This window comes from Malaclemys terrapin, chromosome 2, assembly GCF_027887155.1.
Source record: "Malaclemys terrapin pileata isolate rMalTer1 chromosome 2, rMalTer1.hap1, whole genome shotgun sequence".
NCBI lineage: Eukaryota > Metazoa > Chordata > Testudines > Emydidae > Malaclemys > Malaclemys terrapin.
In genome coordinates, this window is record NC_071506.1 from 99,526,888 (window position 1) to 99,541,044 (window position 14,157).

A 14,157-nucleotide genomic window follows, 5' to 3' on the forward strand; every position below is an offset into this window, starting at 1 on the left:
CTGCACTGGGGTTCTGTGGCCCTGATCCAGCAAATACACAAGCAGCTGCTTAAACTTTAAGTATGTGAGTAGTCCCATTGAAGTTAATGAGATACTCGTGTACTTAAAGTCATGCAGCTTTGCTGGATCATGGTCTATATGAAGGACATCAAGGGACTCGCACACAAATGTGAATTAAGATTTTCTGTGCTTTGTCTTCTATAAGTTATTATTATTTATTTTTAAATGGTTTGTATAGAACCATTACTTTGCATGGTTCTTTACAGAGTTTAAACTACACATGGCCCCTTATTCCAAAGAATTTACTTTCAAAATTAAATACCAACAGAATATAAAAATAAATAAAAGAAAGAACAAGAACAAGCAGGGGAAAGAGCTAAACAAATAAAAATAATGTGAGGTATAGAAATAATGAGCAAATCAGATACTTTCTGGAAGTTTTAAGTTGGAGATTGAGGTAGGACAAGGAGTAGAGAGCACAAGAATGGAAGAAAGCAAACCAAAAAAGTGGGTTTTGCAGAGGGATTTGAAGGAGGACAGTGAGGATGCCTGATACACAGGAAGAAGAAGGTTGGGACTTTCCAAGGGTAGGGAGCAGCAAGAAAAAGGGTACAAAGATCAAAATGAGTGGCGGAGATGAGGAGCAATAGAAGAAGAGATGTAGTCTGGGTCAGAGCTTGAACACGAGGATAAGGAGTTGGATTTCAATTTGGAAAGAGCCAGAGAACTTGGCAGTCATAGGTGGGGGAGAGCAGTCAGAGCAGTGTGAAAAACAGCTTAGTTGCTGAATGTTGGAAAGAGGGGAGAGTCAGGGCAGCTAGAGAAAAGGAGGTTACTAGGGCTAAATTCTGCCTGTGATACCGATATGGGGCTTCTACTGAAGTGCTTGTGTTAAGTAAAAGCCTTTTGGGGCCAAATTCAGTCAAGAAAAGTTTTCTAGAAAGACTCCTCCACACCTAAAGACTGTGTGTAACACCACCCACCAGTATTAGGGAGAGCTTAGGAACTTGTATGCAAAGTAACAAGTTACAAAACTTTCACTTGGCACCTTTATGTGCAGTCACCCAACATTTTAAAAAATCTTACTATGTTCTAAACAACTGCATCATTTTGTGAATGGAGGCAGTATGCTTAATTGTGCTATGTCTTTCCATTTGTCAAGTATTCTAGCCCATTCTGGAACCACTCATCATGTCATTTCAGCACGTATTAGATAAAACCTGGATGTGCAAACAAAAGTCCATTTGGCTGAATACCAATTTCACATATGTCAGACAAGAGATCATGTTTCACATAATAGGAAATGAATATTGGACTTGAAGCCTATATCCAGAAATTATAATCTCTTATTATAGCGGTCACACATAACACATTTTCTTCCATTTTGAATGCTTTTACCAGTTTGAGAGAGATTCTTTATACATGTAATGGAGAAATATTGGTAGAACCTATACAAGCTTTCAAAACTGTAGAAACTTTCTAACTTTGCCTACTGTCTATGCAGCAGTGTATGTATATGTGAGTGAATTATTCATTGCTGCATACTGTGCTGAGGCTCTTCACCCTGATTGTCTTAGCAACAGGGAGAAAATTGTCATAAATATGTTTTGTACCAATGGTTCTCTATTTCTTGTACTGGAGAAACCCCGTAGTGCTAGAGACATAGTAGGATATTGTGTAAATGTACCAGTGACTAGTAAGAATTGTGTGTTGTTAAGTAATGTCTGTTTCAGAATTGGTACACAGAACAACTGTGCCGCAATATCATTTGCAGAACAATCATCTCTAGAAATTGTCTGTGACTTCATGTAGGTTGCCATGCTGTCCTTCTGGAAAGTGCCAGTTTCATGAGAGCTTACAGGTGCCACCAAACCTTCAGGTCAGATGCTGAATCAAGCTTTTTTGACCCATTTCTGATGGCTGTCCATTTGAGAGTTAAAGATTTCACAAGATTTGGTCAAAAGAATAGGCTAACAATCCTTGCCAAAATAACACTTGTGTCAGTGTCCAATTCATGTTATTGATCACTTACTGGTTGTTGTATTTGCCTACAGAGAAACCACAATAGCAATATTTCATTACTTTAGAAAGCCCTTTAGGATAATTTGAGTATACGTGTCTCGTAAACCAATTTTTTCTTCTAGTTTCACTTGACTGTATTTCTCTTTCATTTGTTCTAATGCTGTTTTATAAGGGCAAAATCATCCCCTCTGCTGCTTTGAGTATAATGGAACTAGAAGTCATGGACCTCGCTTGTGAGGAAAGGGAGAAGTACCAGGTTCATATCATTATACTGCACGTCCTGGGACCCCTCAGAAGCCCCTCTGCCAGAGCTCAGCAGTATTAGAGCTGCAGGGCACATTTGGGACATAGCAGGAAATGCACCCATAGAATCCAACAGCAATTTGTCTTGGAGATGGTAGAGGCGTCCAGTTGGATTTTCAATTGGCAGTTAATGCTGAGTGAAGTAACACTAACTTCTAACAAACTCCGCCACATAGCTACTAGTGTGACATTATAGGTGGGTTTTGGTCAATAGTAGCGGGTGTCTTGAAGGAGCCATACTTGTGAGGGAGAGGCCAGTAGTGGGGGAGATGGGTGGGGGTTAGCCCTGTATGCAGAAATCTCTACATCCATAGGGGTGAGGTGGGGTGAGAAATGGTGGCCCAATCTACTTGGAATGTTTGCAATCCTTCCTAACTCAAAGAATTAATACATAAATTGCCACAAAGTCAGTCAAAGTCTTACAACTATATTCCTTAGTAAACCACAACAGATACCCCTACACCTCTTACAGCAGTAGTAATCAAAGAGAATATTTTTCTCTCTAATCCTTTCTACTTAGTCTTTAAAAGGCCCTGCATTTGAACAGCAGACCTTTTTTTTTAAAAATGTGCTTATGAAAGATTCTGTTTTAACTCCAATCCATCGCTGAAACAAATTTACTTAAAACATGGTCCATGTTAACCCAAATGCTATATTTCAACCAGATTATTTAACTATTTTATTTATATACAGTTTTTCATACAATTCTGTTTTTTTGAAAATTTCACGATGGGTGGTGCTGTATAATATCATGCAGTAGTATAAAATCCTGAAAGTGTTTTATGCCTACTCTTGAAGTATTCTCTGGCCCACTTTCTCTAGTATCTGCAGTATTTATGCACTGGGAATTTTGTGAGCAGAAATCCAGTGAATCACAATAAGCATTTATTTGCTAAAAGGTTCTCATTCATAGCTAGATGATAGATTTTACAACTATCCAAGGACAGAGGGGGAAAAAGTCTACTTTAGTACTAGGTTAGGGGAGGCTAGCAGACAATATTTGCAGTACCGGGAAGATCATTTGTTCCTCATGTAAGGAATATGATCTTTCATTGTTATAACTGAGAAACACACAGAGATCTGTAATTACAAATTAAAAATCATCCGATGGAAGGATCTGGAGCCACGATGAAACAGTCTCTTTGTTAAGGGTTTTCTGGTGGTGGCTCTTTTGATGACATTCTTTGGTTAATAGCATTCTCACTTCTGATTCACTTACTGAGTGACTCACTGACTTCTAACTTTTGATATCTTATTAGCTGTTTCAAGTTCCACCTGAAAAGTGCTAATGGGTTAGGTAAATGTGCCATTTAGACCTCTTTTGATGTTATTCTAAATGAGCTAGTAATAATCTTACTCTTATAGTCAATATTTTCTTTATTAACAGTGCACCAGAAAAAAATCTGATCTGTCCTTTTACAACTGTATAGCACTTTTATTTTATCCCCTTCCTGTGAGTGGTATTACTGATGAAGTAAAAACTGAGGACACAGTAAGTTCCAGCTTTATCATCAACTAATTACTATTGCTTACCAGTAATAATTACAAACAAGAACATCTGAAAGGTTGTCTGCAATATCCCTCATTCTTCTTCCAGAAGAATTAAGGAAGAATATGCACCATGCCAAGATGTGCTTGTTAATAATTTTGAAGTGTATTGTAGATATTTATTAGAAATTTTAAAGAATATATTATTCTTTTTATTATTTACTTACAAGCCAATGATGCTCTCAGCAAAACACAAACAAAGGCAGTCCCTGCCCTCCAATTTACCATCTGAAAATTCAGAGATTCAAAGATTCATAAAGTGTGCATGTGCGTGTGTGTGTTTAAAATGTTTCTCTTCCACATGAGCCCCTTGGAAGATTTTTACTGCTTCCCATCAGTCATATATGCCCTCTTCTGCACTGATTGATAATTATAGCCTGCTTTCTCTTTGGTATCAGCAGGGGTCAAAGGGCAGACTTTTGAAAGGTCTGTAGTTATTTGTGTTTCTGATGCATTGAAGTATTTTAGGGTTTTCTATAGTCCACATCACTGTAGTGTCAAGAGTGTTTGTGGGAAGGAGAGTGAGTGGTATTCATTGGTGGATTTTGTTAGTTTGTTTGTTTTGTTTTTTTATGTGTCTAATACTTTCAGTTATGGAAAAAGGACTCTTATCAAAGAAAAATGTCTTGCACTGTGCCCTACAGTTAGACTGTGGGTTAATCTAATCTCTTTTGAAAATTCATGCCACAGCCACATCCCCTGGATCAAGAATTTTTTTATCTCCTGCTCTCAGATACTTTGTGTTGGGCATCTTAAGCTATGTTGACCCAGAGAAGTTCAGTTATCTTGGTGGGCCATGGATAAAATTGTAGTTCTGATGTTATCAGGTTCTCACCTGTTAAGGAATTTGAAGATCAGGACCAAGGCCTTGAATTAGTAACAGAAGTGGACTGAGAGCCAATAGAGAGACCAAGACACCGGGCTGATCTGTTTAGAGTCATTTCTCATTGAGAAAGTAGGTGGCCACTTTCTGCTGAAGTTAGAGCTTCTGCATTACATCAACCTTCAGCATCAGGAAAAATGTATTACAGAAGTCCAGTTGGGAGGTGACAAATGCCTGGATCTCTGTGGACAGATGCTTGTCTGGGAGTACAGGGTGAAATGTCCAAGCATCCTGGAGGAGGAAGAGGAAAGTATTTTTCATCACTCATGCTACATGATCATTCAGGTTTAATAATGAGATGACCAGGAAGCCTTGCACCATTTTGACAAATATGGGAGGAGGAAGCAGAAGGGCTTGGATGGAAGCGGTGGGGGAACAGTATCCCAGCTTGTTTTTCAAAGTGTTTCTCCCTTTCTGAACAGTAATACTGGATATTACCCTGGTTCAGTTTGAACCACTTCTTCTTCATCTAGGAGCTGTTCTCTTGTAAACATTGTGACATCTTATAAGAATACTTAGATGTACATCTTGGTGTCACCAGTCTATCATTGGCAGCAGAGACCATAGCATTTCACCATTTTTCCAAAATAGTCTCATATAAATATTAAAAGTGAAGGTAAAATGCTCCTTTGAGGGAAGAGGAACAGTTTACCTATCGCTATTTTCTTGGGCTTGTTAGAGAGGAATGATGCTATTGTAGGGCAGCTAGCTGTGTCATGCAAATGTGGACAACTGTTTCAAAAGCTTGTCGAGTTGTATGAGCACTGAGATGTGATCACTATCCATAGTCATAAAGAGGCTGTCCTTTAGTGCTCCCATGCTGTCATGGCACATGTCACATGTTGTTGGGACTTTGTTGTTAATACTTTCTCAGTGATTTTTCCTAGGAGTGGAAGGTTGGAAGCATGATGGTCCTATGAGTTTTTCTCCTGTCGTTATGTTTGTTTGCAGCATGATCCCCAAGAATGAGCAGGGGGGTTAAAAGTCAGAAGATCCTGAGTTCTAATCCTTGCTGTGTGTCAGCTTGCTCTCTGCCTCCTTTTCCCCATCTGTAAAATAGCTGCAGGAATGTTTAATTTACTTAGCTATTATGATTAATTATTTGTATGGAACTTTGAGCACATAAAGCTCCATATAGCATATTTAAAAAAAGATTAATTTGGATGTGAATTAAGCTAAACCGAATTAAGGACGCTTTAATTCTGAGTAACAGCATTCATACAGGGGTTTAAAGGGGTTTAATTAATTCACTTTAAAAGGTAATTTGGATGAGTGTCTCCATGTAGACAAGTCCTTTGTCTGACTGCAGATATACTTGCCTAAAATAATTTTCCTTCTAGTATGTAGTTAAATTCTCCATAAAATACGTGAGAACATTCATTAAAAAAAGATGTTAAAAGAACCCTACTGAAATGCAGCCTTTTTGTTGGCAGTGTCCCTACTGTATTATTGGCGCCTTAGATCAGAAATTCATGGGAAGGCAGTTCAATGAATCATCTGTTTAGTACGTTAGGCCTTCATCCTGCTCTTTTCTATTTTGGTTTAGGGGGAAAGTACTATAGCTGTGTTTTTAATTCTTTCCAGAGTATGATGAATAAAAGGAAAAGTTTCCAATGAAGTCTCATTCACTGATAAATATAGGAAACCTCTTTCTAAGCTATTACTAGTGAGCCTTCCAAAACTTTGTACGCTTCTGTGCCCCACATAAATTTCTCTTGCAGTTTCCTTAGCTTCTGAGAAACAAGGTTACACAGGCAAACTTCAGTGTGATTACATCATCAACAAGGGACAAAATTGCGATCCTATCAGTTGCAACAGTTGCAATATTCATGAATGGAATCCTGAAAGTTCAAATAGTTAAGCCCAAATAAAATTGTGATCTTTATCCCACTTGACAGCTACATTTATCAAATTATTAAGGGGAAAAATTGATTGCTAAAAGTTATAGTGTGATCTATTATGTGATTTTATCAAGGTATAACTGGATTACCAAGTGGAAATTGCAGTCTTATTCAGAATGTGAATTGAACACACACAATATCATAACATAACAATTACACTATTGTTCTGGCAATTTTGTTTCTGTTCTTAACATTTTGTTTCTTTTCTTGCTCCCTTTTTCTTTAACATCCTTTTTCTAACTGTTACATTTGAAAATAAAAATAGGAAAATGGGGCGGGGGAATTGAATAATGAAAATTTACACTAACCAGTTTAATTTCATCTCATGTATTTGAATTCATCAAACCAGAAAAACATTAAATCATATGCTGCATATTAATTAACAGGTTGAAATACAGAAGCCGATTGGGTGCATATACAAAACTGTATTTCTTGCCTTGAACTATATTTCTTGCCTTGGATATATAATCTTGTTTGCCGCCATGTTTAAGTTTTTCCTTGGTACAATTTCATTGATATTTTATATTTCCACAAAAGAGAAAAATATGTTTTAAATGCTGTAATTTTAAAAACAAAATAAAAAATCTGTTGTTATAATAGATACTCAAGTCAACTAGAAACTATTACTGTAGCAGAATATTGCTTGGGATCCTACCTAGATAAAACAGTATTTTTGATGGCTGCTATACGTAAAAAAAAAAAAAAAAAAAAAAAGAGCAGCAGCAACAGCTCTGCTTCAAACAGGTTCGCTCTTGTCACAGCTATTAGTGCCAGTCTTTCAATAACATGTCAGATTGATTGGCAGACAGTCCTTTTCCTCTTTAGTGAAGAATAGTAATTTTAGTGTGTGCTTGAAATAAAAACCTAGCATAAATGATTTTCTGTTTGTAAAGGAGGAAGCTAGGTTTCTTGCAACCTATGTACATTACTTTGTATTGTATTGTATTTCACAGAAAATTAAGCTATGTAAAATCCATTTGATTATTTTTGTCACTCTCTTCTAGCACTAGGCTTTAAAGTCTGAGAAAACAGCTATAGGTAGGGCCCTACCAAATTCACGGCTGTGAAAAACGCATCATGGACCGTGAAAACTGGTCTCCCCGTTTGAAATCTGGGTTTTTGTGTGCTTTTACCCTATACTATGCAGATTTCGCGGGGGGAGAACAGTGTTTCTCAAATTAGGGGTCCTGATCCAAAAGGAAGTTGCAGGGGGATCGCAAGATTATTTTAGGGGGGTTGCAGTATAGACACCCTTACTTTTGTGCTGTCTTCAGAGCTGGGCGCCCTGCCAGCAGTAGCACAGAATAAGGAGGGCAAGACCAAACGATGCTATCCTTACTTCCGCACTGCTGCCTTCAGAGCCGGGCGGCTGGAGAGTGGCGGCTGCTGACTGAGGGCCCAGCTTTGCTGGCAGCAGCACAGAAGTAAAGGTGGCAATACCATACCATGCCATCCTTCCTTCTGTGCTGCTGCTGGCGGCAGCTCTGCCTTCAGAGCTGGGATCCTGGCCAGCAGCCACTGCTCTCCAGGTCCCCAGCTCTAAAGGCAGCGCTGCCGCCAGCAGCAACGCAGAAGTAAGGGTAGCATTACCGCGACGCCCCCACAACTCCTCTTTGGGTCAGGACCCCTACAATTACAACAGTGTAAAATTTCAGATTTAAATAGCTGAAATCAGAATATTTACAATTTTTAAATTCCTCTGACCATGAAATTGACCAATGTGGACTGTGAATTTGGTAGGGCTCTACCTATAGGATTTGACCTTTTTAAATAGCAGGTGGGGTGAAACCCTGTTGAGATCATGGAGCCTTTTTTTCCTTTCCCTCACTATAAACTGCATATGTGGTCTGTGTAGCCACTGTTTCAGAGCAACAAAGGCTGAGCTGAATTTCTACCTCATCCTGTCAGTCAGATCAGCCAACAGGTGTTGCTGTTGAGTGACTTGAAGTAGGGGGAGCTACTGTCAGCTTGTGCGCCATTCTTCCATCGACTAGAGGTGCTGAGGTGAATGCAGGTCCATGGCCACCTCCCTCATCAGCCTGTTAGATGGGTAGCACTGGCAGTAGCACTGTATTTGTGGAGTTCCTATGCAAACCTTATGGGATAGATAAGTCCTACAAATCATTCCTATGTCCACCATTATGGAAATTAGGGCTCTGGACACCATATTAATGATTACACCAGGACTATGTGAGTGTTTCTGTCACTTCATGTAGCAACATTGCCACATATCTGTATGCTCTGATCAGTGTCCCTCTATATATACCTTGCTCCTCAAGGGTGATTGCTACATAACATAAACTATATCAACATTTCCCAATATTAACATCTTGACACTCAGAATTCTCCATTTTTAAATTCTGTCCTTCTTAATGCTGTAAAGCCGAGGCCCAGAGTTATGTCAGCATCACTGACATAACTCTGTAGATTTTTCTGTAGAAGACTGATGAGTGTACAGCCCCTCAAACTTGTTTCCATGTCCCAATTTCACAGGTTATCTTCTAGTCCTTGTCACCATGGCATTTAGAAAGTGCCAGAGGTAGAATGAGGGATTAGATTGGCTTATACATGTGAGTCTGTGATTATCCTCTGGAATACCAAGGGTGGTAATGATCCTGATGGGGACTGACAGCACATCCTTTGTGCTTCACTCTCCAGGCCTACCCAGAGCTCATCACGTGAGTATATGTTATCTTCCAGGGTGAGCGTTTACTCCTGGACAACCTGTGCCTCCATGATGTGTTGGAAGGTTTCCTTTGGCTTATTGACCTTTTGCGGAGGGTTTTGGTGTCTTCTGTGTCTCTGAGCTAAGGCTAGCCAGATAGGCCTCCTTTTTTCCCTTACTTGCTTCAAAAATACGGTTCATAGCATGGTTGAATGTGATTCTGCAGCCAGTAGTTGGCATAGTCTCTACCCTATGTAGCATACCCCTAGAAATACTCTTCTTCAGACCGCTACCTTCTCTCTCCCTCAAGGCATGCTGTCCTGCAACTCTCCTATAGTCCGCCTCCTGCCCATTCTTAGCCTACAAGTCCCTTAGCAAATGCTAGCTCCTTCACTCTCTTATCTGTTATTATTCCTCTGCATTTAATTGAAGTCAACAGGACTACTTGTGTGCTTAAAATTAGGTATGTTCTTAATTACTTTGTTAAACCAGGCCTTAAGGCACCATTGACACAACTAAGGCAGAGGCACCTTGCTGAGCACATAGAGTCCTCTGAGCCCTTTTGAAAGTCCCGGTTGAGCAGCCGTCTCTTAAACTACGTGTCGTACCTGAGCACTTTAGCAGTCAACCCCACAACACTCAGGGGACTAGGCTGTAACAAAGCACCTGCTCCAAAAACTTCTCAAGTTGCCAACCATGTGCTGAGCTCCAGCTGGAGTGCACGAAAAACATTTCCCATCCTACATAAATCGCAGAATCATTGATTAAAAGGTGATCAGACTCCTCTTCTAGGCAAGCCATTAGTCCATTACATTTATAGATAAAGTCATCCTTCATGCGGAACATATCAAACACTATTTTATTGCCTTATTTGGAGCTAAAAATAGTATGTACTTAGCATAAAACTTTAAACGCAAAGATGAAATATTATAATATAGATGTACAAAAAATCCCTCAAGACAAGTCACCTCAACTGTAAAAGACATGAATGTTGAATTTTGCTAGAGTATACATATGCATAATAAATAGCATACACTAAATTTAAATAATAAAATTATAGTTTAGTGTTGAATTATCAGAGCTTTCAAAGACTATGAAAAGATAAAATACAACAATAGACAATTAGAATAGTCAGAAAAAAGTTCCAAGAAGAAAACAATGAAATAAAGAACTATTTCAAGAAAGATATGAATTCAGAAATAAAGCTACACCTACTATTTCATCGGAGTCATACAGATTTTTTGTAATGTAGAATGCACCAAACTACTAAAATATTAATTTGTTTTCTTATTAGCAAAAACTCTTTTATGAGTGGATATCCCAATCCATTACACAATCTGAAGTTATGGTGGATTCATAGGAAATATAGTCATTCTGTTTTCATGTGAGCTAAGTGTACGTATTGATAAGATAAATAAAACGTTTAAGAAGAATGTCAAACTACAAGTTTAATTGTAAATAGCAGCTGTAAATTTAATATAAAAGCATAACAATACTGTAGTGTGATCACAATTATGAAGAGATGACTGCACTGCTTGAGTGTTTAAAGTGACAATGCTCCCAAGACCTGGGGGCACTATATTTCAGTATAACCACATCTTAGAGTATATTATTGCCTACATAATGTAACCACCTGTTAGCCTTTCTCACTACAGCTGTATATTGTACAGAGCGTGCTTTTTATTTTGTCCTTCAGCAGTGCTCCTATCTCCTTCCTGATCATATTGCATATTTTCCTTCTTTCTGTCCTTTTAGGTGCATATACTACCATACAGTTACCTGCACTAAAAAAGTATACTATTTGCTGTAACTGAACTGATTAGTATATATTTGTATGCAATTTGCTTTAATTTGTCTTCCAACTCGGTCTCATCTCAAGTCTTGAATATTGGCTTTTAGTGATTGAATTATATGAATAAATAGGCCCTGATCCAGCAAAGCAGTTAAGCATGTGAGCAGTCCACTGAAATCAGTTATATATATTCTCATTTGCTAGATTGGAACCTTGGTGAGTAGCTGGGCCCTCAACAATAATCACTGTGGTGACTCACTAAACCCTGGCACTCCATGCTAAAAAGTTTTTATTTAGGATTTCCTTTTGTTTGCTTTCTCTGATTAGATGTATACCAAACCAGTATTTCTTGACTCTGAATCTTGGTTATTAACCTTTTGTAATTAAGATACTTTGTCTATTTGACACATATTACTCTTTTTTACTTTTCTAATTTACATTATACTTCCAATAGCTCTTTATAATGTTTCCCATTTTTTCATTTGCCAGGTCTTTGGTACCTTTCAAATGCTAAATGCTGTTCCATATATCCTTAGTAACCAGCCTGGATTTTTCTGTCCTTTTTAATATTTAGGTTTTATTGGATGAATGTAGATTGCACCTTCTCTAACTGTGCCTTAAATAATTGCCACTTAAGGGAATTAAGAAGTACAAGGGAAGGAAAATGCTGACCCATAGACTAAGCAGAGGGGAAAAACATTCCCACTGGGTCCAATTTCATAAGAAGGACCATCAGGATAGTGACTGGGACCTGAAATTATGGGCTGAATGACCTCTAAAAAATTATCAGTTCAAAGAGGAGCTTGTCTATAATTGTTTGCACTAAAGAAAGTGGGGATAGGGAGAAATCCCATAGAAGGAAGGCTGCTTCCTTGTTCTTGGTTAACATATGAAATGAAATTATGGTACTGTACTGTGTAGTTTTTGTGCAATGTCATAAGCTCATATAGTGGGTCAGTTCCAAAAAGGCAGATAAAATATCTTGAATTCCAAAGGAATATTTTTACACATGTCCTCTATTAATCGTGTTCAAACACAGTATAATATATTCATCAATACTGTAATATAAGAATCTGGTAAAAGTGATGAAGAGAATGTGCAATATAAAGGACCTTTAAGACCACTGCTAAATTCACATAGATTGTTTTCTCCTTTAGCTATATTATTTAATTCTCATATAATATGCCCTGGCAATAAGGGAGCCATAAAATGGGTGCAAGTGACATATAAATTACAAAGGAGCCTTAGTGTAAATAAACATAGAGGTCTGTAGTCTTTGGAAAATGTCAATAACTGATCTAGACTTCTAGTCATTGGACTAAATTCACTGCTGGTAGAATTGAATGTAGTTCCATTGATTTCAGTGAAATTTTACCCATTTACATCAACAGTTAATTTGTTCCATTGTCTTCAGAAAGGTGGGGATAAGATGTACGGAGGCAAAATTGTAAGCTGGTCTTTTAGCACACAATGAAAAATATTTTCAACTACTGTACAATCAGCTAATATTATTAATATTATTCATGACACCTCTCTTTTTCAAAACAAATTTCAACAACCTAGGTGATTGTTACCAGAAGGTTTTTAAGGGAAAGCTTGATGCTCTGTAACTAAAGGTCAAAGCCGGTTACTATCTGATATTTAGGAATTGAAATGTAGGGGTGGTCAATGCGTCTGCAAACAAGGCATTAGGACAGCTGCTACATTACTACTGTACGTTTGTACCTGTCTGTACCTGTACCTCTTGCCAAAAATGTGCATTCTGGTTTCTATCTTACTGCATCTGTCCAAAGACCAGGAAATAATAGTAGGTGTAAATACCTAGAACTTCATCTCCAGAAGATTTCCAAAAAAATCAAAATATCTACTTTGAAGCAAAGAGCATCTTGTGATAGTGACAAAAATAAACCCTAATTATTTTGGCTCAGGAGACATCCAAATCTTTCAGATTCTGGAAATTCATTTCATCTGAATTTTGGATTCAGAGTGCACAGCTGACATTCAGATAATTGGAGTTTGAAAATTCTTGGCAGCAACTATTTAACCACTTAAATGAAAAAAAATTCTGTCACAATAGTTTTTTTTTTTTTTAAATGTCAAGGAGGTAATCAGAAAGAAAAGGGTGAACTTTGGGGAATATAGTTTTAAAATGTCTAAAGTCCATGGACATGAGTTTGTACCACAAAACATGTATATGCCAAACAGAGTAAATTTACTGGCATAAAAGTTTTTAATGCAATCGGAAATTTAGCCTTACTAAGGACTGCGAGATTTGGCCCTAACAGTCCATTATTCTGGTCCTTTGTGTCACTATATTGTTCGTTGCTGAGCTTCTTCTTTGTCCGGCCATGCTGGAGGACAGGAGACACTGGATGTGGTTTAATTAGACCACAATTTTATTTCTAATTGTCAGGGAGTACCCTGCAGTTAAAAGTATACAGTGCAGGTAATTCCATAATCATTTACACATACCGGGTTGGGGGGTGGGGGAGGGGAGGCTGCTGTCAGCCCCCTCCCTTTGCCCATCCAGGTCCCCAGCATACCTCAAGCTTTCAAATGTTTCTCCTCAAGGGGTGCCTCTGCTCCACTCCACTTTGGAAATCATAGCTTTGCATTCAACATCTGCCATCCAGATATAGAAAACAGCTGCTTTTTTTAAATAAGGAAAATTGGTTTACATCTTCCAATTTATTTCCTCCTGTAACTGTGAATGAGGAACTCTCTGACTTTGTAAAGTCTACCCTCATTTGAACATAATGATTTCAAACTTTGGATGTCCATTACCTATTAGGACCTGGCCACTTCCCCCTCAAATGAGGGTTATGGGGGGGGGGGGGGCTATAAAGGAGAGGGGGCTGGCTCCCTGCTGTACCAGTCCCAGTAGCCCCACCCCTACCCCAATTTTTGCTCCTTTAAAGGATACCTCCTTTAAATTCTTTCCCAGTCTATTTTATCTGATCACCATGTCTCTTCCCTACAGAATACCTGCACTGGACATTTGCCACATACTTACATCATGAGTTGCGACATCATAGCCTAATGC

General features: G+C 38.3%; 1 protein-coding gene across 2 annotated transcripts in view; it reads left to right on the forward strand.

Moving 5' to 3' along the window:
• The window catches only part of ZNF407 (zinc finger protein 407), a 442,554-nt gene that overhangs the window by 306,074 nt on the left and 122,323 nt on the right, over positions 1 to 14,157 (forward strand). The gene's annotated exons all lie outside the window — the stretch shown is intronic.